Source organism: Ictidomys tridecemlineatus, unplaced genomic scaffold (genome assembly GCF_052094955.1).
Source record: "Ictidomys tridecemlineatus isolate mIctTri1 unplaced genomic scaffold, mIctTri1.hap1 Scaffold_36, whole genome shotgun sequence".
Taxonomy (NCBI): domain Eukaryota; kingdom Metazoa; phylum Chordata; class Mammalia; order Rodentia; family Sciuridae; genus Ictidomys; species Ictidomys tridecemlineatus.
This window is the reverse complement of record NW_027522439.1, coordinates 418,758-441,616: the sequence shown is the minus strand read 5'-3', so window position 1 is coordinate 441,616 and position 22,859 is coordinate 418,758. Positions and strand designations below refer to the sequence as shown.

General features: G+C 50.0%; 1 long non-coding RNA gene across 4 annotated transcripts in view; it reads left to right on the top strand.

Annotated features, from left to right (window-relative positions):
- LOC144373340 (uncharacterized) overlaps positions 1-22,859 on the top strand; it is a 128,857-nt gene that overhangs the window by 87,581 nt on the left and 18,417 nt on the right. For all 4 annotated transcript variants that reach the window (XR_013433058.1, XR_013433059.1, XR_013433057.1 and 1 more), the window contains exon 2: positions 1,971-2,041. This is a non-coding gene — a long non-coding RNA (uncharacterized LOC144373340). The remainder of the gene's footprint in view (positions 1-1,970; positions 2,042-22,859) is intronic.

Here is a 22,859-nt window from a genome sequence, read left to right as displayed (position 1 = left end):
GGCTTCTACCCACCCCCACCCTGCCCCCACCCCAGCCTGCTTCCTGGGAACATTTCCTGTTTGCACAAACACTTGTCTGTCTGCCAGTGTGATTCCTAACCTTCCACCCACCTAGTTCAAGGGCAAGAGGGCCCCATCCCAGAGCCTCCTGTTGAAGGCTCAGAATGTGAAAGGGAAGGCTTTTTCTCAAGAACATTCAACTTCACAAACTCTCTCTCCCTGTCACTGCAGGTTCTTTTTTTTAAGCTTCTAAGCCTTGGGTTGTTGGTGTCGTTTGGTCGAGCTCTTCCTGGTTCTGATATTTAGGAAGGTGGCTTTGAAACTAGTAGGGGTGTCGTTTGGTCGAGCTCTTCCTGGTTCTGATATTTAGGAAGGTGGCTTTGAAACTAGTAGGGCTGCTTAGACACAGGCTCAGCTATTGAACAAACTGCTACCATTTTAGCTTCAATCCAGGAATGAGGCAGTGTTGTCAGATGCCATTTTAAGAATCCTGCATAAATAGCTTAGCCACCGATGACTGTTGTGTTATTGTATGTTAGTGAGGTGTTTAAATTTAGCAGGCTGCTCTCTTCTGATGAAAACCATTTGTAACAACATGTCAGTTGTTTCTTTGGTGATTTGTGTCACTGGCTTCTCTACAGATGCTGTGTAAATTAAATTGTTAATGGGGTCCAATATCGGAATGTTAAATGTGTTAATATCCTGATTTAAACCCAGACCAGCCTCCTTCTCCTCCTCTGCTGGGACTAGTGAGTGGAGGCCCGGAATTCCTGTGATTTAATCCTGAGCTATCATCTTTTCCTTTCTGCCTGCCGCCCATCCTGAACTCTTCTCCCAGCAAACCTGGGGCACTTCTAAACACATCTCCATCCTACACTGGGGTTCCAGGCCCAGGTCGGCTTTCTGGACTCTTTTGCCTTGTCACTGTCTCAGACAGCCTGACAGAGACAGGATGTTCTTCTCTAGCCTTCTTCCTGCCCTGGCTTGAGTCTTCCCAAAGGAAAACTCCAGCCCTGTCAGTTGGGGATGCACCTCTTGCTCCTTGTGGAACTATGGTCTGATGGAATCGCATTCTGAGTGGTGGCTGAATGGAAAGTTCTAGCACCTCAAGCCCTTCTTCACACCTATAAACTCACAACTTCACTTCTTCCCTGGGCTTGGCTTGGGAGGTGGTATGGGGGAAGATCTGGAATGGCCCAAGTTCCAGCAGAGAGGAAGAAGGTTCTGGAAGACTTTCCAGCTAAGGGTGCTTGCTTACCTTCCTTCTCTCCCCATCCCTGACTCTTGGCAGGGTCTTTCCTCATTCCACATTTGTGGGGGAGGATAATTAGTCACAGCTCCAGAGGGAGCCAAGCCTTCTCTACAAGGATGCACCATGGGGGGCTGAGGGGTGCATACACCCCTAATTTGTGGAGTCGATGCTGATTGTTGGAATTGTTTTGCAATCAGCTCTTTCTTCTTCTAGTCAGTCTGGGTATATTTTACTACTTTGTAATTTAACCTGTATCTTTCCCCCCTCCTTGAGTTCCTGCCTCATCAGAGAATTGTAAGATTTTAGCAGTCTGGGAAATACTCACTGTAGAGTTTAGAGATGAAACTCTGGGAACTCTGTGAACCCTTCCTGCTGCCTGATTTTTAACCCAGTGCTGGCAGTGAGAAGCTTGTTTATTTGAAGGCTGGGTTCTCATGAGCCCAAAGGAGTAGGTTGTAATTGTGTATCCAAAAAGATTTGCTTCTTTGCATACCCAATAGCATGACAACTGGAATAGTAATTTGACTTAAAAAACCATCTAGTGTTTTAAAGGAGTCCTTTAGGAATCTTAACACTGTGAAATCAGGTTTGTTCTTTCCCCTATGGTGGAGAAGGATGGGGGTTTGTCTTACTGATGGGGTGTGGCTAGGCTTCTCAGCGGCTGCCCCCAGGCAGGTTCTATCCCTCCTAAACATGAACATAATTTGCTCTATTTCAGCTTGGCTGAAGAGGAAATAAAAACAGAAGAGGAGGTGGTAGAGGGCATGGATATTTCTACTCGCTCCAAAGGTGAGTAAAATTCTTGCATTATCTATTTCTGCACAAAGGAAGGAATGGGGGTTTCTTTTTATTGTTGGGGAGCCGTGAAGTGTGGCCCTCTGAGCTGGCATTGCAACAGTCCATGAATTGTGAGATGTGGACCCTTTAATGACTGAACCTAACTTCTGGAGAAATCTTTTGATTATCTTTCCCCTGCATGTATGCTTAGGTGTACCTACTTGTCAGGAATTGTCCCGACATTAGGTTTTGGGCATGTGTTGGGCCTGGAGATGGGCAGCTGCTGCTGGATTCCTGATTTTAGCAATAGGCCTCTTTGGGATCTCAGAAGTGGGATGAAGTTGGCCTGGTGCCTTGGGAAACGGTGGTTTTGGGTCAGAGATGAGAAGGAAGATCTGGGCTTTCTGGAATGCTGGGGGCAGTGTTTGCATTTAGGGCAAATTGTGGCACATTTGGGCACATCCAGGCCCCATCTACCTGTGGAGACGCCTCTTCTCGTCCTATAAGCATGGGGAACTCTTCTCTTCATCTCACGCCTGGGTTCTCCTGACTCGTCATCGGTGGCAGCCCCTCTGCTGCCTGAGTGACTGCTTTGGGTGACCATGGCCTCTCCCTGCTGGAGCTAGGAGGATATTAAAAAGCGTCTCTTTTTTGCTGGCCCCTCCACCAACCTGCCAGCACCCTCCACCAACCTTCCAGCACCCTCCTTTCCAGTCTGAAGTCCCGGTGCCCTGCCTCCCGGGACAGCCTTGCTCCCTTCCTCTTGTGACATCCTGTTCTCCTTGGGCCATTTCTCCCGACTCCACTCTACCTCTCTGGCCTCCTTCTGTGCCCTCCTTGGGGCTTGTGTGCCCTCTTTCTGGAACATGCTGCCCTAGGACCTGGCTGCCTGTGTCTTGTTGCTTGGATTCCTCCCTGAGGGTGACTTTTCTCGGCCGCCTGGTCTGAAGGAGTCATTCCTTCATTTTCTGTCATTTTTTGAAATAAACTTTTTGTGTTTTAGAGTCACTTTAGATTTCCAGAAAAGTTGTAAAGACAGTGCTGAGAATTCCCACGTCACCTGGCTTGCGAGCCCACCCCACCCTGCTCCTAGCATCCTGAGTGCGAAGCATTTGTCAGAATCCGAGTCGGGGTGGCATGTCATTACCAACAAAGCCTTTGCTGTGTTCAGATTTCCTTAGTTTAGCCACTGAGGCCCCTTTCTGTTCCAGGCTCCCATCCACCATACTTGGTTGTCTTATCTCCTCAGATTCCTAGCTGTGACAGGTTTTCAGCCTTGTTTTCAATGACCTTGACAGTTTTGAGGCGTGGGCCAGGCATTTGGTAGGTTGCCCCTTCCCTGGGTTCATGTGGCACGTCTAAGGATAGATGGTGAGTTGATAACCTCAGGATTGACGTGATGGGATTTGGGGAGAAGAACCTCCCAGGTACAGTGCCATTTCCGTCACATTAAGGGTACCTGTTATCAGTGAATTACATCAGTGCTGATGTTGACCTTGGCCACCTGGCCTTGGTGACAGTTCCTTTGCTGTTCATATGGTGTCCTTTGTGGGAGGCCCACTCCACCTACTGAGGGTGGAGGATCTCAGGAAATTATTTGGAGCTTTTCTGTGTGGGAGGTTTTGTTTCTTCTGCCCTGTTTATTTGTTTATTTAATCCTTTATGTGAGTGTGAATTTAAGGATAATTGGTTCATACTTTGGGTTGTAATACAATGCTAATTATCTATTTTATTGCACATTGTTCCCATTTTGGAAGTTGAATCCTCCTTCCCCATAATTGGGGATTGAACCCAGGAACCCTCTACCACTGAGCTACATCCATATCCCTTTTTATTTTTTATTTTGAGATAGGGTCTCACTAAGTAGTGGAGGCTGGCCTTGAACTTGAGATCCTCCTGCCTCAGCTGCCTGAGTATCTGGAGTTACAGCATATGCCACCTCACCTAGATCTGTTTTTTTTTCTTTTTCTTTTTTTTCTTAATTGGAGAATGGTATCAGAAATCAAGATCTGGGGCTGGGGATTTAGCTCAGTTGGTAGAGTGCTTGCCTCACATGCACAAGGCCCTGGGTTCAATCTCAGCACCGAAAAGAAAAAGAAATCAAGATCTGTGTGCTGGGCATGCTCATGGTTCCTGGGTGTCTGTGCTTCTAGGTTCTCTGATTGACAGCAGGGAAACATTTACCTGTGTGGTCACCAGGGCATAGGCATCTGTCTATCCATACTCCTGCTTGTACCCATCTGTGTTAGCTAAATGTGAGATCATGAGATCCTGCACTTGACTCCATGCTTTCCTATTCCTGCACGGATTAGCTCTAGCTTCGTCCCCTTAGTTGAAATCTTCCCCTTCAGCAGTGAGAAAGGTGGCTCCTGCTGTCTGCCCTTGGTGTACCATGTCCTGGTGCACAGTTAACCTGATCTGTGACATACAGCTTGACGAATGACCGAGCGAACACTTGGGTCTATTACTCAGGTCAAGATAATCGAGCATAGTCAGCATCCAGAAGGTTCCTTGATCGCTCTGATATTGCTCTCATACTGTATTTATTGGTTTTTGTGCCAGAATGTGGATACCTATTTTAGAAGGGCCTGGGCCTCCATGATCACTCCTCCTCTCCCTTCAGGGGTCAGGAACCGCAGAGGTTTCAAAAGCCAAACTCCTCCAGCCAGATTCCCTGGTTCTGGGTTGCCTCCTCCCTAGTTCAGTATTTATTCTTTGTGGCTCGGTTTCCCCACCTGGGGGTGACAAGGATATAGGGTTAGTGCTGAGGTGAAGTTGCCCACCTGTAGAGTGCTCGGAGTGGAGCTGGGCTGTGGTGAGGGCTGAGGGGCTGGCCACCATTGGAACAGGCTTGCAGAGTCGGGCGTGTCCAGGTGGGCCGCCAGGGCAGGTCCTCCTCACTGTTCTGCTCTCCCCGCATCTTCAGCCTCTGGGAAGAGGGTGTGCAGGGAGATGGGAAAACGGTATCCAGACTGACCCCTGCTCAATAGGGAAGGATCATGTAGGGTGGCCTCGCAAAGGGCTTGGGACCTCTGTCTAGAACACGACCCCGGTCACCGCCCTGCACCTGCCTGTCCTGCGGCCCCCAAGGCAGTGGGAGAGAGCTGCTCTGCCGTTGTTTGGGATGAGCTCCCAGGTGCTCTGTACTTTTCTTGGGTGGGGAGTCCCTGGAGGGGCTCACCTTGTTTTAAGGGTGACCTTCCTCTTTACTGGGTGTTTCTTGGAGGCTGTCCCTGGGCAGAGCTGAGTGCTCTTTCCTGGGGAGGGTGGGTGTGGTGGGGGCTTTTGTGTCCAGGACACCTTTCTCACAGAGCCACTGGCACCAGGTGAGGTAGTGACACATGTAGTGGCCTGGGCTTGACTGGGTTGCTGAGACATCAAGATCCCAAGTCTGTGTGCACAAAGGTCTCATTTGTTTTTTCTGTACCAGGGATTGAACCAAGGGGCGCTTACCCACCGAGCCTCACCGCCAGCTCTTGGTATTTTATTTAGAGATAGGGTCTCACTGAGCTGCTTAGAGCTGTACTACACTAAGTGGTTGAGGCTGGCTTTAAACTTGGGATCCCTTCCTTCAGCTTCCTGAGCAGTGGGGACTTCAGATGTGCACCACCGTGCTTAGCCAACGGGACATTTGTAAAAGTGGAATAGGATAGCTGTGGAGCCTGATCTCTCTTTAGCTCCAGTTACCTCTGAGTTTGTGGCACAGGGCTCCTGACTCAGTGAATGCTGGCTACTCCTCCAGCCTGCTTTTCTCTTTGGGAAAGTCAGTTCTTTGGTCCCACATGACACTTCCCATCTGTGTTCTTTGGTTATGAGCCATGGAAGCCAGCTCTCATTTATTCGGATAGGAAGATGGTCAGCAGGCTCCCAGGAAGGCCAGTGGTCCAGGTGGCTCTGGGGAGTGGAATCACTCTGTGCCTCTCAGGAACAAATTGAGTCTATGTGTCATGTGTCTGTCCTTTGGTTAGGGAAGGGGCCCACCAACACCATCCCCTCCCAGGAAAAGAGAGTTCTCAAAAGGAGTGGAAGGGACCGCCTTGGCATGTGGGGAAGCTGGAAGCGGTACTCTGCTGGCAGTTAGAAAACAGTCCTGGGCCGTGCTCTACTTGGGAACCTTGGACACTGGTGATTGGCCCAGAATTCTTCCCTCTTTCTCCGGTGTCTGCTCCTTACAACCTTCCAGGTTATCTGACTGGATTTCCTTCTGTGTCCTCTGCCCAGCGAGCTCACCTGTTAACCAAGTCCCAAGTCACCCTTTCCATTATGCCAGCCTTGGCATTTTTCAGAATGTTAACTTCTCAGAAGACAAAGCTTTCAGGTTTTCAAGATGACACTGGACATTCGTATCCAAGGAAGTGTCATCTAGATGCCAGGGGTGTTTGCGGGGCTCATATTTTGTGAGTACTTACTGGGCTCACCAAAAAATTTGCAGATGACCACATTTGGTTCTATGATAAAGGCTTTGGTGTAGGTATGCTGTCCCTGTTTTGTAGTGAAGGAAATCGAGGCTCCTATGAGCTGACAAGAGCACTGTGGTCAGACTTTATCTTTGGCTTTAAGCCTTCCACTTAACCATGGACCATATCCAAAGATTCTGAGTTAAATACGTGTAGGGCCCAGCAAGTAGGTCAGGGGCATGTGGGATTCTGGGGACTTCTGTGAATGCGCGTGCAACCATTTCATTGTTGACCCCTAGGGATATGGCCTACCTGGTTTAGAAATGTGGTAAGAGAGAGGAGAGATGTAATCTAGGTACACCAGCTTTTCAAAGACTGGATGAATTTAAAAAAACATATCTTGAGACGGAAGTAGCCGAGGACTGTCAGTTTGCATTCTCTGTGTTGGGTTGGTCACAGCAGAGTTCTTGCAGGACTTTGGGCATCCTATGTGTGAGTCAGGACAAGCCCCTGGAAGGTCTGGCTCTAGAAGCTTGAAGAGTGATGGGCGCGGGTTGAATCCTGTCTCTGTACAGGAGGCACAGTCCTGCCATGCACCATCCTGCCATGCATGCATTCACAGCACTGATTGTGGTATGCGTTTGCCAGGCTGACAAAGCTGAAAACATTTTAAAAAATGTCTGTGTAATGTCACCAGAATAACGGAATGAGCCACTTGGAAACCAGGCACAGATGCAGCGGAAGCCCGAGATATTAAAATCCTGCACGGTACCGTAGTTCCTTAGATCTGCCTGGGTAGGAGATGTTTTCAGAGACAGGGGGATGCTACAGAATATACAATTATAACAATTTGCTAACCAGCCCCAGACCTTAATTAGTACAGGATCCTCGTTTTCATTGTTGTATGTAAATTAAGATTCTCACAAAGGGATTGTTTATGAGGATGGCTCTGAGACCTTCTGTCATTTTTCAAGGAAACTCTTTTAAGAAAATGAAACCATAAACACTTTGTGTAGAAGTGCTGAGAATTTTTTTCTTTGAAGAAATGAGCATCAGTAATTTCAAGTCTATTTTGCCTTTTTGTACTTCTCCAAGTAGCACCGTTCATGGACTGTGCACTAGAGTGTATTTGTGAGTTAGATAGCCACCAGATTGTTCCTCTCCCAACAAGATCTGAAATATCCTGGAACTTGGAAGATGCCTGACTAGAAGCTGGGACGTGGTCCACCCTCCCGGCACAGAGCCCCGTTGGTGACTTAATTTAGCTTTGGGGTTCACTTGCAGAAACCCTGCGCCTGCTCCACATTTGAAGCCTGACCCTGGGACTTGTTTGTGGGGCTATTACTATTCTGAGGGACTATGGTCAGAAATAGACCCTTTTCAGCCTTAAAAAGGAGCCCCATCTCTTTCTTCCTCCCAATGCCTTGAGTAAACCCCAAGGGCCCCCAAGAGCTTTTAGAGACCCTGACACATTTTCACTTGAAGTTTTGGGTAATGTTAAAGGTTGAGTGTTCTTTGTCTGAAATATTTGGGACCAGAAGCGTTTTGGAGTTGGGATTTTTTTTCCTTCAGATTTTGCAATATTTGCGTGTGCATACTGTGGTATCTTGGACGGGACTCGAGTTTAAACAGAGTCTAACACGAGTTCATCACTGTTTCATATGCATCTTCCACAAGTGGCCTGTAGCTCATCTTGGGCAGTATCTTTAGTGGGCCTCTCTTGCAACTGACCTGTCACATGAGACCGGGTGTGGAATTTTCCACTTGTGATGTCACATCAGCATGAAAAGTGTCAAATTTTAGAGCATCTTGGGTTTTGGGTTGTTGGACTCGAGATGCTCAACCTCTACTTCATTTGGCTACAGTGGATTTTTTTTCTTTTTTTTTTGACATGGGATCTTGCTGTGTTGCTGAGGATGGTCTTGAACTCGGGCTAAAGCCATTCTCCTGCCTTGACCCCCTGAGTAGTTGGAACCACAGGTCTGCACCTTGGGAGCTGGCTCATATAATGGATTCTTTACCAGTGACATACGGAGCATGTTTGGGAAGGCCATAGCTTGTGGTGGGAGTGAGTGCAATGCTGTAAGGTCCCCAAGGTCCCCTTCAACCTCCTGGGAATCCCTGCCTTTCCCTGCACTCCTAGGAACCTAGAGAACAGCATTTCACAGACTTGAAGAAACACCTTTATTGATCCCCACCTCTGCTGCCCCGTGTGTGCCTCGATTCCATCCTGGACACGCCTTCTCACAGGACTTTGAGGACCATGCAGTTCTAGTTCAAGAAAAGCAAATCCCACCTCTTGTTCTATACCACTGACCTACACCCCCTGCTCTCCTTGGTTTTTAGGGTGAAGATCTCCGTCCTCAAATCCTCATGAACTGCCCCTGCCCATCTTTCTTGCCACCTCACTGGCCTCCTTACTCCCTGTATTCCTCTCTTCTTCATTCATACTCGAACTTACAGATCCTTGAAAGTGTCACTACTGGCCACAGGGCTTTTGCTCATACCTGGAAGTTCTCTCCTCCCCTTTCTCTTCTTGACGCCCCTCCCCACCCCACCATTTAAAGCTCTAGGAGAGGAAGAGTTCTGCCTGTTGTTTTGGTTCATCCTCTTAACTAGTACTGTGCCTGTCGTAGGTGGTGCGCAATGAATCTTTATTTTGAATGAATGACTGAACTTTGTCTATCTGATGGATGGAACTTTGATCCTTTTGGCTTGGTTTCTAGCATAATCCAGTGCCTGAAAATACTTCCCTGGCTCAGGTGTCTGTTCTGTGTGCTACACCTTGTGGCTTATCTTTTCCCTCCAGGGACATGGGACTGTTGGACATGGCACCTTCCCTGATTGCTTTCTTTCTTGACATACTGTTTCTGCTGGGCTCTTTCTAACACACAAATCCAGGTGTGTGTCTTGCTTTGTGTCTGAGGGCTGCTGCGGATTGGGTGGTGCAGAGGCAGACTCCCTGTTGGGTTGGGGATGCCCCGCGGGGCTCTGAAGATTGGCTGCCTGTGGTCCTGTGATGCGCCCTTACTGAGCCGTCCTTCAGCTCCTTCCAGCTGCCTCTCTCTGAGGACACCTTCCCCTGGTCTTCCATATCCCTGAAGACCCAGGCCCTCCCTCCTGAGCCCTTGATTCACACAATATAACTCTTGAAAGTGATTAAATGGCCCAGGAAGGGAATCCGTTTTGATCAGAAATTCTTAGGCTCACTGAAGGTCTGAGAAGTTTAGAGCTAGACTAAAGGAGGACTGAAAGGCAAGGCCATGTCCACCTCTCTGGTCCTTGAGTTCACCTTCCAAACCCTCCAGGCCGATGGGGAGGAGCCTGCCTGCCGGCCTGTGGCCTGTTCTGGGTCTTCATATCAAGTTTCTACTGCCCAATATGGCAGCCGCAGGATGGCAGTGTGTGTTTGATTCACAGTTTGCAAAACCAGACCTCTTTCCTGAGAGGTTCTAGCCCTGCTTCACGTGCACAGCAGCCCAGCGGGGCTGGAGGCCACCATAGTGGACAGCACAGATGAAGAAGAGACCCAGAACAGGGCCACCATTATAGCAAGCGCTATCTGGCTACCCTCCTCTGTGGCTCCAGAAGTGAATGGGATCTTTGTGAACTGAGCTGGGCCTGGAGGGGGACACACACAGCCGGGCCCAGTGCCGGGTGGATACTCTGCCTTGTGTTGAGTTGACATTTTGCTTGATGAGATCTCTCTTCCCATCTTCCCAAGTTGGCATCTCTTGCCCAGGTCCTGAGCAACTGCCTTTTGCCAGACCCAAGCACTGAGGTTCCTTAGGGGGTAAATAGAGAGCCAGCTTCCCTCTCCTGGCCTCCTTTCCTGCTTTGGGTATGTTTCCTGTCCCTGAACCCAGGGGCCTAGGCCTGCTTCCTGTCTCTGCACCCCAGTGTCCAGCCCTTGCATCTCTTGACTGTGGGGCGGTCACTTCATAGTAGCTGCTGAGTACATGCCTTTTTCAATGAAGGGTGTCTTCCTACAATTAAAATTAATTTTAAGGGAAAAATGTTTTGTTGGATTATTCCTTTACCAATCACAATAAAATCAGTGTAGATCTCCTTGAAACAAGTCAAACCACTCAGAGAAAAAGTGAAGACCCCTCTTTTGGCAGGTGACCATTGTTAACGGTGGTGTGCTTATATCTGGACTTCCCTCCCCATGTATAGATAAACCTGTTCAGACCCTAGGAGGCTGAACCTGAACCCCCCACTCCATGTCCCCCAGTTCTGCTTCTCTGGCTTTCACTTTTCCTCATTGCCCTCTTGGCTGTATCTTATCCCTGCCCTGTGAGCAGTTAACAGTGGAGTCTGCAGTACCACCTGAGGGGTAGCCATGGACAGTGGTCTGTGTGGAATGGGGGCTCTGCAGGGCCTGATTTGGTGACTTCACATCTGGTTTTTAAAATTTAGTTTCTACTTTTCTTTCTTTCTTGTTTTCTTTTGTGGTGCTGAGGATTGAACCCTGGGATCGTGCTAGGCTGGTGTTGTATCACTGAGCAACACCCCTAGCCCTACTTTCTGCCAATTTTTAAAAATCAAACCAATTAATTATTTATCTGTGGTACTGGGGGTCTAACCCAGGGGTGCCTGACTGCTGAGCCAGGTCCCCAATCCTTTTTGTCTCAATAAGTTGCTGAGAGTCTTGCCAAGATGCTGAGGCTGGCCTCCATCAGCCGCCTGAGTCTCTGGGATCACAGGCCTGTTCCACTGTGCCCTGCTGCCGATTTAAAAATTTTAGAATAGTGATGTCCAGCTGTTGGGACTTCTGTTGGCCACCTCTGCCCCAGGCCTTGCTGGGGGTTCCCCTGGCCTTAGTGCCAGTGGTGGCTATCCTGGATTACTGGTTCCCTTGTTACCCTAGTGGGGCTCTCCTTCCTAACCAGCCTGACCTGGTTTGTCACCTCCTCTACCCCAGTGAGCCTAATTCCCTTTGTGGCACTTTAGTCTTTGGGGGCCATCTTTCAAACCCATGGCTATTTTTGTGGGACCAGAAATAGTAGGCTGTGAAGAGTGAGGGACTGTGTGGTAGGGTAGGTGGGCATCTGTGAAATCTGGACCAAGTCTGGGGCCACAGACGCTTCGCCAGGCTGAGGAGGCCCAGCAGAGGCTGAGGAGGCCGAGCAGAGGCAGGAAGAAGGTTGACTCCTCTCACTCCTGCCCTGGGGCTGGGATGGGGTGACAGGCTTGAAAGGCAGCTTTGGCCTTGTCCTGGCTGCAGGAGGCTTCACCGTGCAGGTGCAGAACTAAGAATCCCAGTGGCTGAGGACCTGGGGAGGTGTCCCCAAAGAGAGCTTCAGACTTAAAAGGCCCCTAAGACAAAGGGCAGAGAGGCGGGGGCCTCAGGTGCCTGCGATCTCCTGGCAGGGAGTGTGTTTTCCCCAGGGAAAGTCACTTCTCTTTTTTACTGCCCCTGATTCTCCAGAACAATAGCTCTCCCCAAGAGTGGGATGAGTGGGAAGTGGGGGACCAGGAAGCCTCCCAATTCCCCCACTTTGGTCTTCCAGTGTTGTGTCTGAGCACAGCCCTGACACATTTAGGGTATAAATCCTCACTTAATCCCTTTCTTTTAGGGGGAAATGGGCCCGAATGGCCCTGTGCCTGTGGAGAGGGGAATTTCCTGTTTTCAGGTCCCCTTTGGGCTGTTGACTCCACATTCCCGCTCTGCTGGATTTGCTGAAGACATTCCTGAATGCTGGGGAAGACAACCTGGAGTGTCCAGGTGGCTGGCACCCCTCTGGTCCTAACCTCCTCATCCAGATGTGTTTTGGGGCACCTGACCAGGTTGTGTGCCCAGCTGTGGACTGCAGCAAAGGATAGACATGCCGAGATGAAAGCCACAGTCAGGAGGAGACACAGTCAGCCAGTGAACTGGCAAAGGAGGAGAATCACTTATTTTACTTATTTATTTTATTTTTGGTCCCAGAGATTGGACCTGTGGGTGTTGAACCACTGAGCCCCATCCCCAGCCCTTTGTGGTATTTTACTTAGAGACGGGGTCTCACTGAGTTGCTCTGGGCCTCGATAAATTGCTGAGACTGGCTTTGAATTTATAATCCTCCTGCCTCGGCCTTCTGAGCACCTGGCAGAAATTGACTTGATAGTCCTCAGTGAGGGATGGCGACCCAGGGAATACGCCACAACTTTTGGATACTGCGATGAGGAGGCTGAGTCCAGGGTGTTCAAGGAAGACCTCTCTGGGGAGCTGATATTTGAGCCCAAAGCCGAAGTTGCCAAGGAGGCTGCCGAGGAGCTGGAAGCAGGAATGTCTGCAAAGCAAACCTCTGTGACTTTGGAAAAGGACAGGCCAGGCCCTCAGAGAAGCCAGGCTTCCTCCATGGCCAGTAAGCATGCCCTCCCTGATTCCTGTGCTCACTTTAGGTCACAGTGCCCAAGTTGCCAGGGAAGTGACCCTCTTATCCCACTGCCTTGTTTTCCCTTTCACCCCATCTCCTGGTTCTAGGTGGGAAACTCCCATCAAGGAGGGCGTCCTGGAGGAGCCACCAGGGCCGTGGAGGAGGCCGCTGTCCTCTGACCTGGCAGGCCCAGGCAGGCAGGTGCCGTGTTCCCCATGGGTTCCTGTAGCTCTGAGGCCACATCTGTCCAAGGGCTGTGGGGACTCACATGCTCCTCGGGGCTTGAGGTTCTTTGCTCTAAGGACAGTTTCACTCCCTGCCCCTATCCTTTTCCCTAATTCCTGCTCTCTGCCAGGAGGAAATTCCAGGCCTTTTTTTTTTTTTTTTTTTTTTTTAGTAGTTGCTCCTAGCGGAGGCCCCAAGATTCCTGCAGTGGGAGGCTGCTTGGGTCCATGCTCCTGGGCAGCTGCTTTGGAAGTGACCAGCCCTGCTCCACCTTCCTGCTTCTGGGAGGGCAGCTGCGGGTGGTCCTGTTTGAGGCGGGCTGTGCGAGGCCGTGGTCACTGAGAGCTGTCTGAGCCTTGCCATGGCCTCCTCTGACCTCTTCTGCTGCTGTTATCTGGGAATCCTGCATTTTTATAGTCTGATTGAAATGCAGAAATCCATCCTGGCTCATTCCGCATTCCACATGGACTGGTGTATTTGATAACTGTGAACTGTTTGTGGGGTTGATTTAACATGCTTTTTGGAGAAGGCATGCTCTGCTTTAGGGGCAGGGTGGTGGTGGGGAGGAGGAGGAAGAGGAGGAAGAGAAGGAGCAATGGTTGAAATAGTTCCTTGATTGTGCTCACTTTGTGCCCAGTCTTCTCCTGAAAGCTAAGCAAAATCATCTCATCTCCTCCTTTGGTGACTCTGCCACTTATCTCCATCTTACAGAACAGCCCAGAGAGGCTGAGTCGCTTCCTCACGGTCACACTGCTGAGGAGAGCAGAACTATGTTCTGGAGGCTGTTATTGCCAGAGAGCAGTTTCCTGACTGCCTGTCTTTGTCATCTACGACCTGGTGCCTCTACTCTGTAGGATGACCAGTTGTTCCAATTTACCCAGGGTACCCAGCTGCAGTGGTGGACATGCATGTCCCACTTATCTTGCATGCAGGCCCCAGCAGGCTTGTGCAGATGTTAACACCCACAGAAACAGGAGGCCTGGGCCTTGGCACTTCAGCCCTTCCCCTGGTGGGAGGCGATGATTCCCTGTAATATGTGTCATTTCTGAGACCCAGGAGAGCATCCAGTGCTGAGTTAGGCCCTGGGTGTGGGTGGGGATGAGGTGCCTGGTGTGGCCTGTCTGGGAGACCTCAGTGGAGACAGGGAAGGGAGGGGAGGTGACCCTGGAGCCCCCAGCCTCTTTTGTAGCACCTGGCAGGTTCTGATGCCACCGTTGGAAGATTAGAAGGTGAATGTGCTCCTGGGCGACTGTCGTTGGAGAGAATGGTGTGCCACCTTTGCCTAGTTCCTGCAACTCCTTGTGGGACCTTCCCTGTCCCCACAGCTGTTAGGGAAATAAACAAAAACAAAAGCAAAATCAGAGCCACCTGTTCAACCCTGCGCCCTAACTTAGGAAGTCCTCGTGCTTGGAGCCAAGGATGAGGCCCTGCTGGGGCAAGGTCCTGTGGTGCCAGGGTTGGCAGCGTGGGCCTCAGAGCCAGCACAACTGCCTGGGTTCAATTCCCAGCCTGCCATTCAGCAGCTTTGCCACCTTGGACAAGTGACCTGGAGGGAACATCAGGGAAGCATTTTAAATGGTGCCTTGTACTTATTGCATGTGACAAAGCACAGTCTTGGCTGTTACTACCTGCAGCTCAGGGAGGCTCCGAGGCCAGGCCTGCTTGGAAGATGGATTCTCTCAAGTCCCGGTGTGGCTGGGCAGGGGTGAGCAGGTTTATTTCTGGTGGCTCCCAGTTAGGTCTGGGGAGGATCTCATCACATGCTGGCTCTTGGTACCCAGGAGACTTCCCGTATTTTGAAGATCTCAGGGAAGTGTCACCAGCCGGGAAACTTGTGCTGCTTCCTGTTGCAAGCCAAGCTGTTTCCCAGAGTCATTACCCTGCCCCTCCCCGGCCCGGTTCACCAGGATGATCCCTCACAGGCCAGACCTACACGGAGGGCGGGTGGGGGCCCAGGGTTGCCGGTGGGCCAGCCCCATAGAGTCACCAGTCTCCCTAAACCAGAGAAAGTGGCCAGAAAAACCCAGACCAAAACAGAACCAAAAAACCCTTCAGATCAAAGGTGAACCCTTCCCCACATCGCAGTCCAAGTGGCTGTTTGTCATCCTTCCAAGTTTGTGGATGAAATGTGCTTAGCAATACGGCCTAGTCAGAATTAAATCATTAAAGGAGAAAAAAAATGAATCAGCCTTTTGGAAAAGCTCCCTGTGGTGGCTTCATTACCATGACGACAGCCAGATTTCTACCACCATCTTGTCACCACCAGAGGTCTGACGCCAAGGGCTTGTGTCAGAGCTGACCGCCATCTCCGACTTCTGAAGGGTGGGGGGTCCAGCGGACGTTTCCTGAAGTTTCTTCCTCGGAGCCTTCACATAAGGCCCTGCTCTTGCCAGATGTGTCTGCTGATTGGAGGCTATTAAATTTCTGTCCCTTGGATACAGTCACTCAACTCTCTCATTAACTCTGGGGGGAATTGGGGCCTTTGTAACCTCAGACAATTGTTTTTTTTAAATTATTTATTTATGTTTTAAAAACTATGTTTAGTTGTTCATGAATACAATACCTTTATTTTGTTGGTTTAGTTTTATGTGGTGCTGGGGATCGAACCCAGGGCCTCGCATATGCTAGGCAAGCACTCTAAACACTTGAGCTACAACCCTAGCCCACAATTGGGGTTTATATGTTCTGCTGAGACTGGAAAGTTTGGAATACTCTTCAGTGTGGTGACCCTGGGCCAGACCCGTCCTTCCACAGTTCAGGACCCCAGTTTCCTCTTGGTGTCCTGGTGGACTTGGGCAAACCTGCGTTGGGCGCTCTAAATGGTTGACGAGAATATTAATTTCTGGTGTTGTTCTGAATCTTTCCCATGTAATTAAAGGATTTTTGAAGTCCCAGAGGGACTTTGAGATCTTCTGGCCCTGTGGTCTTGATCTCTAGGACACCTCTGAGAAGCCTGAGTAGGCTGTGGTCGCTCGGCCCAGGGAGTTGTGTCTGTGTGCAGGACGTGCCTTGTGTTGGTAGTGGACTCCAGGGAAGAGCTTCTACTTGGGTTTCTTTCTTTCTTCCTTTCCCACTTTACAGATCAGGCGCAGAGGCCCTGAGAGGGAAAGACACTTCCTAGGGTTCTTTTTGATGTAGCCTCATTTTCGGGCCTGGTCACCTTGCCTGGCTCTGTTTGTGGAGCCCCAGACCAGCCCCCGCAGGGTGATGGGAGGTGGAGGAGATGCCTCCCCAGGCCTGAGACCTCACAGTCCCCTCAGACACACACCACCCAGAGCATCTCAAAGTGGGAGCACCTTAGTCCTGGAAGGCCGTTGAAGAGAATGGCTGGGCCCTGCCCCAGTGTTTCTAATCCTGTAGATCCAGAGCAGGGTCCCAAAATTGTCATTTCTAGTGTATTCTCAGGTGCTGCTGCTGCTACTGCTGCTGGTTTCCATCACCCCAGGGGACCTCAGTCACAGAGATAACAGGGTGCCAGGGGGAGCTGGCACTGCTCCGGCCCCAGCAGCCATCTGAGCACTGGCTGGGCTGGTCTGATCACCAGACCCTGTGTATCTGGGGACTGATGGAAATGAGTGGCAGAGTGCTGAGGTGGTCCTTGCAGTGAGGATGAGCCTTCCCTTCCAAAATTCTCTTGAGAAACACTGAAAACCTTCACTCCCTCTCCCACTGGTAAGCTTTTCTTCTCTCACAATACACTTGAAAACACACCAACCAAAGCCTTTGCCTGATTGCTCTCTATGTATGTGTTTTGTGTGGCTGGGATGGAATCCAGGGGTGTTTTGCACTGAGCTGTACCCCAGCCCTTTTTAATCTTTTTATTTGTTTATTTTATTTTATTTTATTTTATTTGGTTCCGGGGATTGAATTTGGGGGGGGGGGCACTTGACCACTGAGCCACATGCTCAGCCCTGTTTTATTTAGAGACAGGGTCTCACTGAGTTGCTTAGTGCCTCACCTCACTATTGCTGAGGCTGGCTTTGAACTCTCGATTCTCCTGTCTCAGCCCCCTGAGCCGCTAGGATTATAAGCATATGCAACCCGTCCTGGCTCCTTTTTATTTTTTGAGACAAGATCTTGCAAAGTTTGGAGGCTAACTTTGAACTTGTGATCCTCCTGCCTCAGCCTCCTGAGTCAATGGGATAACAGGTGTGCGCCACCACTCCTGGCTCAAAACACCTTTCTTAAACATTTATACTCTGACACTTGAGCAGACTATGGGGGTGTACTAGAGTCATGTAGCGCAAATCCCAAGCGCCTTCTGTGGTTCTCAATCCAGTCCCAACTTTATCCACCTGGGATGTTTTTATACTGAATTGGGCCTCCTCCTTCATTCATCAGAGACTTTGGTGCGCACCTGCTGCTTTCTTTCTTTCTTTCTTTTATTAAATGTGTAACTGAACTTTATAAATAATTTTAATCTCCCTTATTTTGATAAAGTCATTCAGGCACATAGTGAATACAATACACAGAGGTATCTAGTGAAAAATAATCTCTCTCCACTCCCTACAGGTCTCCTTCCAAGGCGGCCACCTGTCCCCATGTAGAGCCCTGCTGTGCTTTTGTGTTCATGTGGGAGTCTTTTGAGGATGCACAAGCACCGATGTACAGTCACATCCTTACAGGTCCCTTAATGTGCTAGATACCTGTTGCTTTTACAATGTGGCACCAAAGCTTGGCAATTTCAGTTCACGGGGAGGTGCCCTTTGGATCCTTCCTGTTTTGCAGTCCTAGGGAACATGCCAGGGCCTCCCACATCCCGGCCCTTTTTAATTTTTTCTTGGAGACAGGGTCTCACTAAGTTGCGGAGGCTGGTCTTGAACTTGCCATGCTCCTGCCTCAGCCTCCTGAGTCACTGGGGATAACAGGTGTGGGTCATGGCACCTGGCTGCCTGTTTTTCTAAAGGGCTGGAGCATTCCATTGTGTCTGAGGACTGGCTCTTTGTGGACACATAAGTTGTCCAGTTCTGGGCACAACACACGGTGGCTGAGTAGGATCCTCTTGTTCCTGCTCTGCTCCAGGAGAGGTCTGTGGAGCCAGGCAGTGTGGAGAAAGTGAGTTTTCCCATCAAACAGTGGAGCGGACCCTTCTGGGAAAGCTGTTTTCCCTGGGGGATGCTCCCTATTTTGGGAGCCTATCCCGGGTTCTGTCTTTTAGCTTTCTCACTAGCTGACTCCTGCGCCTTGGGGGCAACCCTTTGGGCTTTCTGGGCCTCCACTTGGTGTCTGTGGGATGCTCCCCCAGACCCTGGGCTCTTCACCCTCAGGACACCTGTGGTTAGCATTGAATTTCCTCTGCCAAACATTGGTTCAGAACTTTCTGGAAGCCTGGTGGTGAGGCAGGAGTGTCCACTCATTGTCAGGCCTTGTGCACTTGCTAGAGGCTGCCTGCCCTCCCAAACCAAAGGGAGCCACTTGGAGGCCTTGCGTTCATTGGTGTTGGACCCTGAAGGTGGGAGAAGTGGTGCAGGGTGGTGTGTGTGCTGAGACTTGCCCAGTGGTGAGCTGCAGGAGGAACATCTTTGGGGATCGTCATCTTTCTGTATCTCACATCCCATCAGCCCCAGTGCATGGGGTGCATTCTCCACTCTCCTGTGTCTGTAGCTTTTGCTCTTCAGGATGCCAGCTGTCCCAAGCTGTGCCACTATTGTCCATAACCCAGGAGGCCACCTTGGGGCATGGGACGGACTCTTGTCCTTGCAGGTGAAGACTGAATGAATGGTGGTTGAAGGATTCTGACTGGGAGGGAGGCTGGAAATGAGGGGGGTCTGGTAAGAGGGGGCTGGTACTTTTCAGGTGAGAATCAATAAGAATGTAATTTGTATTGATTTCTTGGGAGGAAGGTCTCAGAGTGCCCATTGCTGACAGCCGGGAGAACTTTCCGGTGGGCAGGGTCATTCTTTTTACCCATTCTCTTTTGTCAGCTGTGAGCATACACAGGAGTGCTCCTTTTCTGCACAGAGCAAGGTGCTGTTGTTGCCCTGGTGTGTGGCCTTGGTGACCTGCCTTTTATCGTTTCCTGGTTGGCCATCGTTATGGATGTGGAAAAGAAGTTCTTGGGCATGCAAACAGTAGCAGGTGCCTATGTGACGCCTCCTAGGAGCTTGGTTGTGGCCTTGTCATCAGGGACACAGTCCGGAATGGTGATGAGTGTGCAAGGTGGAGGCTCATTCTCACCCCAACGTAAGATTGTTGCTCAACTTTATCTGGTGTCATCACAGCCTGTGGGCCCTGAACTTTTTTTGTTTTGGCAACCAACCAAGATTTCATAAAAATGTCACATAGGAGTAGAGTGTGGTGATTCATGCCTGTAATCCCAGCTCATTGGGAGGCTGAGGCAGGAGGATCACAAAGTCAAGGTCAGCCTGGGAAGACCCTGTCTCAAGATAAAATTTTTAAAAAGGGATGGGGATGTAGCTCAATGGCAGAGTGCTCCTGGGTTAAATCCATAGTACCCCCTCAAAAAAAAAAGTCATGCACATCTTTGACCTTGGACAATAAAAAGGGGGGCAAGTATATTCTAGGAGGAGGAGTATACTTGCAAATGACCTTGAGTTTGGGGAAAAATGTACCACATCACATTCACCCTCCTGTGGGACCCTGGCTACCCTGGTGCTTTAAAATGTGTAGTCCTGTGTGTCTCACTCAGATCCTGACTCTGCAGACAGAACAGCCCAGAAAAGAAAGTTCCCCCAGCCCTCCACATTCTTCCAATGGCCACTCATTGCAGGACACCTCTACAAGCCCCATTAAAAAGAAAAAGAAGCCCGGTTTACTGAGCAGCAACTGCAAGGGGCAGGTAATGCTGAGGCTGGGTGCAGCATGGCAGCAGGCCGCCAGTGGGCAGCAGTGCTCCGTTCCTCAGCTTGGCATCTGTTTAGCAGGCTGCCCTGGCACTGCTTATTATTTGCATATGTAGAAAGGCAGCTCAGAGGGGCCTGTGTGAGGTTTCCAGCAGGTTCTCAGATCTGCTTGGGGACAGAGCAGTGACCCACAGGAGATGAGGACATTGTTCTTGAGGGGCTGGGGCTTCTCCTTGGCTTCATGTTTCTGTACTCTTAGGACTGGTTTTCCCGGTGGCCTGAGGATTTCCCCTGATGACCAGTGCTGGGCAACACAGCTCCCTAGGTGTCTCGTTTTCTCATCTGTAAAATGAAGGGTGTGGGCCCTTGATAGAGGTATAGCCCAAGGGTCACCTTCCCTTTTCCTGAGCACAGGCTCCCCGTCCCCTTGCCTGACAGGATTGTCAGAGGCTCGGGAAAACCTCTTCACCATCCTGGGTCTCATCTAGGGAACCTTCTGGCTTTAAAATTCTCTGGTGCAGCTTAGACATTCCAAATAGGGAATGTGAGAGCACTGTGGACTCACTGGTGGAAATGTTCACCCCTGTGTGGACTGCAAGGTCAGGGGGCCTTGAGTGGTTCTTGAGCAGCGGTCCCTGGTGACCAGCTCATCTGTTCTGTGCATTATCGGGCACTGGAGTGGGACCTGGAAATGGAAGGTTGAATTAGATGAGATTGTTGCTTTCACGGGAAGAGCCCTAGCCACATTAAGTGCCCAGGCCAGGGAGAGGCATGTGTCCAGAACAAATCTATTTTCATTCTCAAAATTATAGAGTGAACTGCCAGTTCTGCCCTTGGCCCTGTGACTGTAGGCACATGGACCTCCGTGGGTCTGGTTTCCTTGTTCATGGAATTGGGCATCCTGGCACTGCTGCTCAGGCTCTGGGGCTGTCATGGCAACTGACGGAGATAAAGGACAGGGAAAGAGCAGAAATGAAGAGCACAGCCGGGATTCATTGCCAGAGTATGATTTGACATTCGACCTGGGAGGCAGGATGTTTCTGTGGCAGTGTCCTAGACCCCGATGTCTGGTGTCGACCCAGTCACGTGTGGCTCATGAGCCCTCGAAATCAACCAATGTCAGGGAGAAACTTGGATTTTTTCATTCTGTTTAAAGTGACGTGGCTGCCTGTGGCTGGCAGCTGCCTCGTCAGTTAGGAATCCCATTGGAGGAGGAGCAACTGGGGGGTCCCACGTGTGTTTTCAGGGGCACTTGGAAAAACTACTTGAGGAAATAAGAAGCGTTGATGATGATACCAAAGCAGCATTTGCCCCATGTCACCTGCCATTGCAAACATTTATGTCAGTCTGAATGTTTTGCCAGGAAGGGCCATGTGCATCACCATTTTACAGTTGAAAACACAGAGATTGAATTGCTCCTTCTGTCCCAGAAGCTGGTGAGGACTTGCTGCAGTCACCCTGGAGCCACCTCAGAGCTATCAGAAAGAAAATGGTAGTCAGATAACCCTCAGCCCTTAATTAAACTACCAGTTTGGCTTCCTGAGCCAACACTCCCTTTTCAGTTCCCAGGGAGTCCTGAGAGCAGATGTCCTTCCTGACCAGAAGCTGTCCTTTCCTGTCTCCTCCCTCTGCCCATGCACACCCATGCACACTCACTGTGGGAGTCCCTACTGTTCTCTAAGGATTTGCTCACAGTTCTTTCTCTGGAAGCTAATCCACTCGGGTATTTGCTGCTTTGCTCTTACCCTGTGTGAAGACCATTTCTGTGGCACAGAAACCTCTTGACCAACTGATGTGTCTGTAAGTTGGTGTCCCCTGCTTTGGACCAGCAGTCTCAGATCCTGGCTCTACAGACAGAACAGCCTGAGTGAGGGTTCAGGGCTAAGTCGCCACAGGGTGGAAACTTGTGGATGCAGAAGGCACTCGGCCATGGACACAGCAAGGCCAGCACCGGGGACACAGGGCTGAGCACACTTTCTGTCCTCTCCAGTATCCACAGATAGGGGAGGTGCTCCTCTTGGACACAGGATTCTTCCAGTTCATGGAATCTGGGGGACTCACCGGGTGGCCACATCAGTGGCTTTCTCTTTGAGCTTCAGTTTATGTCCTAAAATAGGGTTTTGGACTAAAACATCCTAAGGTCCATTGCACGTTGGCATTTCTGATCCAAAACTCCAAGGCACAAAGGCCCAGAGACTTTTGTTAGCAAAAATGGAGTGACCTTCACTGAAACCAGAAGATGTCCCTGAACTTTGACCCTGTCATTCCTAACAGCATTTTTTTTTAAATGCTGGCAGAGTAGGGCCAATATTCTTCATGTGCAATCTCTGTTTTCCTCATAGGGAACTTATAAGAAATGATACTGGATACCTACTTTCTTTAATTTTTTTTTAGAAGTACTTAGACACAATACCATTATTTCATTTACTTATTTTTATGTGGTCCCAGGGCCTTGCAATGCTAGACGAGAGCTCTACCGCTGAGCCCCAGCCCCAGCCCCTAGATACCTACTTTTCCTTTCCCTCCCCTTCCCCATATGTTGGTTTGACCAATATGTCATGATTTCTGTCAGTCACCAACCTCTGAGGATTGTGAGATTTCAAATAAAAGCTTGCATTTCTGGGTTTTTATAAACACATATTGTCTTAGCTGTTTGATTGGCTGTGACAAAGCACCATGGGCTGGGTGACCTACCAACAGCAGAAATTTCTGGAGGCTGGAAGTCCGAGATCAGGTGCCATCACAGTTGTGTTCTGTGATAGAGGTGTGATAGAGGATGTCCTGTGGTAGAGGGTGAGGGCCTCTCTGGTATCCTCCTGGATAAGGCCCATTCATCAGTGCTCAGAGGCCCTGCCTTCTGGAAGATACCAACTTGGGACTTTTGAGGGAGACACAAAGATTTAGACTAGAGCACTTAGCAGAATCCAGCAACCTCAGGGCTGAGTAGAATCTGCCCTGCAGACACTTGGCTGAGCTAGTGTCGGGCTGAGCTAATGTCAGCCTGCAGCGTACTCCCCATCCCTCCCTATAGGGTCACAAGCAG